The sequence below is a fragment of the Tubulanus polymorphus genome, chromosome 6 (assembly GCF_964204645.1).
Source record: "Tubulanus polymorphus chromosome 6, tnTubPoly1.2, whole genome shotgun sequence".
Classification (NCBI taxonomy): Eukaryota; Metazoa; Nemertea; class Palaeonemertea; order Tubulaniformes; family Tubulanidae; genus Tubulanus; species Tubulanus polymorphus.
The window spans coordinates 18,884,828-18,890,771 of record NC_134030.1 but is presented as its reverse complement, the minus strand read 5'-3'; positions in this window follow the sequence as shown (position 1 = coordinate 18,890,771).

The window sequence follows — 5,944 nt, the reverse complement described above, 5'->3', positions numbered from 1 at the left end:
GCCGTTAATTCCCCCGTAAATGTCTTCTTCTGAGATCCCAACTCCCGATAATGTTATCAATACCTTTATGCAACTTAAATTAGATTTACCTGTTTTTTCAATCCAATCAACACAATGAGTGCTCTCTTCGAATATGCAGTTAAAAGAAGCTTTGTAGCAAATAACGTTTTAATGGAATTCATCTCCTGTTCTGAGTTGATACTTAGTAGATGTCCCGCATACTTCTGTCTGCAGTACAATTCAGCATTCTCCCAATTCAATCGTTCATCCGTGATGTATTTGACGCATGAAATTCCCGAATATAGAAATCCCGCCTCACACTTATTCTCGTGGTCTTTTATTGGGAATGATTCTTGTAGAATGTATTGTATCCGAAATGTTGGGATTCTGTTGGTCACTTGAAACTCATGTGTGGAAGCCATCAGACTGTAAAGTATATGCCCTGCGTGTCGTCCACAGATTGTTTGTTTGTGTTCGGTTTTAGTAAATTTTCCACTTACGTATTGTACGAACAACACTGCTTCTTTAGAGAATCTGGATTGTTTAACGCATTCAATCATTTCAATGTATTTGATTACGAATTTGTAATAACGAAATTTTCCGTAATGATATTTATAAATGACTGCATAGAATATTCTTTGAACAGTAATTCCGGCAGGTCCCGGATAGTTCGGCGATTGCACAAGTCCACACACATCCTTAGGGACTAAACCGCTATGACCGGCCCTTTTTGTCATATAGCACTTTCGTCTCAGTTTGATAAATCGCTCAGGTGTCAAAAAAGGATGACGACTAATAAATGATACCTTGTTTAACACAGTTCTTGTTGAGGTATTTCCCGTAATAAAACTACTGCTGACATTCATATAGGGCCGGCACGCGACGTATATAAAATATTCCGGAGCACATCGATCAATTTGATATTCGCGGTCTGATAATATGTAAATGTTTCTTAAAAGAAGACGTCGGTTTTCGGGTAGAATCACGATACAGTCTGACGTCGTTTTGAGCTGATTTTCTCCGTCCTTAAACACATACCCGTCACAATCAGTAGCGCGAAGCATGATACATGAAAGTTTGTTAGTCTTGACTGTTAGCTGATTATCCCAGTCGTAGGCGTATCCTACTACAGTAACCGATCCTCCTGATGTAATCAACTTGACGACGGGCCGACCATAGGTATCACCAGGACAATACGGACCATAGCGTCTAGCTGTAAAATTACCACCATCATATATATAAAATCCAGCTCGCTCGCAGTTTCTCGATAAGACAGCCAGTTGAAATCGTTTTTCCGATATTTCCACTCGCCATTTCAACTTATGTTCGATCACTCGATACGTCAACGTTTTTCTTTTTACAAGCGGAAATAGCCTGAATGAATGTAAACATTCCTGCGGGTCGCGTACCTGTGACAACAAACAAAATCGTATGAATGTTCCATCGCTACTTAAGATGTTATATGCTCGTTGTAAATTTCAAAAAGTAGATTCATATGAACGACAATTTGGATGGGTGCATTTCATTAAAACTAAACGTGCACAGGATACATATCGATGGGAAATAATCTTACATTTCATCATCATTTTAATTTTTCGAAAGAAATAATTGCTAAACGCAGTTTAATATCGTGAAGTAAATACCGACAATACAGATATCACGATGAAGTACTTACCACTGATTTCCCAACGTGTAAATAACCTATTGTTAGTGAATTGATTTTGTAGGATATTTCTAGTTTCGACATCATCACATCAGCGCTCATCAAAACGCACAGTATGACGAGAAAGCCGTCAGATTTAACACTTAGTGATTCCAGGTAGTTGTAACCGAGTAAAATATCAGTTCCTACAACGCGTAACCCTTCTAGTTTATATACACCAATGACGTCACCGGATGTGCTGAGATCACGTGTCCAGTTGAAGACGACGTACTGTAACACCTGCACTGTGATAGACCAGCAGTGTAAGTGTTTCGATCGGGTTATTACGTGTAAACTGTTGTCATCAGGAATGAGCACTCCAAACTCGTCATTAGAGATTTGGATTAACGGATTAGTGACGTTCCAATCTGATATTTTATACATCTGAACCAAAAGTTGAAAATCGAAATTCAGTTTATATTCAAGCAGAGAGATAATAGTTTTACTTGTCTTAGTATAGAATGATGAAGCTGGATGACCGGTTTGTACTGGTATGAGAGCTATAGGTTCACTGCTGCTGTTCCATCCGTCGTAGATTTTACCAGTCGTCGCGGGATCAGCAAGAAATTCCATTCTTACCCTAATCTTGACCAAAGTCAGGTTCATCGCGAAACCATATGGCATCCCCATCCATTCCAGGAACAAACGACAATTCTCTAGATGGCTTATAGAATATTTGTATCCCTCCGATGTAATAATTTCCTTGAATCTGGGAGTAGTAAATGTCACACCACAGCTGACTTTCAATCGATTTCGTTCATAACGATATGTTATATAAACCCGACTGCCTCGCGCACCATCGACGTTACTCCTAAACAACAACGGCGAGATCAAACCGTTACGGCGGATGCCATATTCTCCTTCGCCGCAGAATCTGTTATCTGAACCATCAACGAGAAGGTAGTCAGCACTACAGAATATCGACGGCTCGATGTCATAGTATAGTTTGAAGTTAAAAGTTCCCGGTAAAGAACTGTTCACGAACCAACGACATTCAACACCGCGCGTAAACGACGGGTAATTCGGTGAAACGATGTAACCGGACGTAGAATCGACGGGGTACCAAGTGTTGTTACAAGAGGAACTGATCGTCACAGAGTCAGACGGATCAGCGTGTGCGATTATAACTCGCCAGACGATCAGCGACGCTAGAAACAGCGCTCCCAATCGATCCATACAGAGTAACTTCGTCACGTCAGAATGAAGGAATTCCTTCACTATTCAAATTCTGCTTGGTTGCCCACATATCTTCAGGTTCCACTCATAAATGATGTACAATTGTATATTTCTTTTCTAGTGAAATTATTTATTTGCTTCACTCGGCAATTTAGAAATCTAGCAATTATTTTCAACCGCTGATTTTTGTCGAACTCGCGTATGATATTTTTCCCCCGTTCTGTCATTAGTATTCGCTCTCCGACATACACATCAATATATTAGTAATTACGGTACCATCTCTCTGAGCAGCAATTCTCAATTTCATGTTTCCACGCGTGGTTATTTCGATATGCCCAATCATACTTTAAAATACTCAAAATTATTTTCGTTTCGTTCAAGTCGCTCCTTAATGCTGATGCATTACGCGTATATGCAGAGTGTTTCAAAACAGGTATACACCTACTTTTGTTTGTAATTTCTCGATAATTCAGAGGATTTCTTCAACCGTTTTTCAGTGGTTGTTAAGTATAGAATGTCCACTCGATGCGACGTAATCGACTGAGCTTCAATTCATTATGCAAAGATTCGCAGACGTAGAATTAACGTAGAATTATAACAATACTGTAAGTTTACCGCAACAATATCTTTTTTCCGGGGACTTAGCGGGGAACTTGGTACCTTAACTTTTGCCCGCGTCTGTTGGTCAGTCCGTTGATCCGTCCGTCTTTGCGACTGTCCGCATCGGAAAAAAGCATCAGTCTTTTTTATTAATATACAAACCCGCCTGCATAGCTGTACAATATGTACCATTGTCGCGACCAGACAGTATAAGGAGGTCAATACATCAATCATCGAAGTTTGGTAGTACTAAAATCTACAGAAAGTCAATGCGTAATTCATTTAATTCGGTGGGATAAGGGTTTCAATAACCTAGTAATCGATTCGAATAATAATCATCCAACAGGATATTGATTAGAGTAATTTAAGTGAACTTGACGGTATTGGAATAATGCGAAGTACATCTGAATCAATTCCAATCACAATTGCTGTACTTACATGACCAGCTGCTTTTTTAAAATCGAATATTTATATCAAGTAACATGTTCTATAAATCGACGCAGAATTCATGATAATTGAGTAGCAGATGTTTCACATACGTACTATATAGAAATAAGTAAATTCCAGTTAAATTATAACCAGTTATTTGTGCCCTTCTCACTCTACATGATTCTTAAGATTCATCGAAATCATGATTATTTACCAAATGACAACCCTTTCATTCTCGATGACTATCAACGATTCAGTAAAATTATAATTAGCAGCTAATGATGACCATCTCGTTATTGGTGAATTCAACGATTCAAGAATGGTGTCATTTCAGAGGACGGATGGATGAAGACTATGCTGAATCGTCAGAATAAGCATCTCAAGGACAACGGGAAAGTTTCTGCTCAGTGACGTACGTTTCACAGCTGCTGATTTCAATGTAATACGATATATATTATTTGACAGTGACGATACCGAGTGCGTCTGAGTGGTCGGGAATCATCTTCACAATTTCAACAGTTTTAGCAAATAACGAATCTCCATTATGTAAACGGCTATTTTCCACCCGCGTCTTTGCGTAACGCACATGCAGTAAAACACATCGCATTGACTTCACGAACGCAAGGGATCTGAGATCTACAGTATCTGAGAATCATGTTGTCATCAAAGGTAATTAGGATTTTATGGACTTTCGCAGAAAACTCTATTCACATTCTCCATCGTCAGTCTACTTACCTTTTTCCAGACTATTTATAGACTTCATCCAAATACTCTAAAGAAGCAGTGTTATTCGTACAATACATAAGTGGAAAATTTACTAACACCGAACACAAACAAACAATCTGTGGACGACACGCAGGGCATATACTTTACAGTCTGATGGCGTCCACACATGAGTTTCAAGTGACCAACAGAATCCCAACATTTCGGATACAATACATTCTACAAGAATCATTCCCAATAAAAGACCACGAGAATAAGTGTGAGGCGGGATTTCTATATTCGGGAATTTCATGCGTGAAATACATCACGGATGAACGATTGAATTGGGAGAATGCTGAATTGTACTGTAGACAGAAGTATGCGAGACATCTACTAAGTATCAACTCAGAACAGGAGATGAATTCCATTAAAACGTTATTTGCTACAAAGCTTCTTTTAACTGCATATTCGAAGAGAGCACTCATTGTGTTGATTGGATTGAAAAAACAGGTAAATCTAATTTAAGTTGCATAAAGGTATTGATAACATTATCGGGAGTTGGGATGTCAGAAGAAGAAATTTACGGGGGAATTAACGGCCTCAAGTCTTAACGGTCAAGTTTAATTTCGGCACTAACGGTTATTAGCCAATGATTTAGTTCGTACCAGACATTACGCATATTACTTTACAATTCTCTTTTTAGCCAGAAACCAGCTTTTACACGTGGACTGACGGCAAACCGTTGAGTTACACAGAATTGTATAAACCAATAAATAACGACACGATACCGGACGTACTTCAAGGGTTGATATCTTATGAAAGAAAACAACCGACAAATGACGTGAATATGCCGTGTACAGCGATGATACTGAATAATCCACGAGGATCAGCGAACTGGGTTCGATTTCCGTGTCAAATGGAAGAGGTTCACGTGCGATTCTTTTGTGAATCGGAAAGAAATGATATCAATAAAAGTATGGCTGGGATAGAAAATGATTCAAAACATAATATGATATCCCAAATTAAACAAGGTATTTTGAATAACAATACGCTGAATACAATGTGTGCAATAGGTTGGTTAGGTATAGGGAAAATAAGGAAATTTTTGACGTGGTTAGTGCAAGAGAAAGGTGCCGTGAGGTACGCGGGGAAATGGGTATAATACAGGACTTGACGCAAGCCAAGGAGATGATTTTCAGATTTCTTTATCAGCATCAATATGGCGCTATATTAACTTTGGATTCTAGCAAGCAATGGATGATAATGAAGCAATTTGTTACCAGGGATGAAATTACTTACGATCAGTCGGTTAATTGGGTAATGATACCCTGGGAA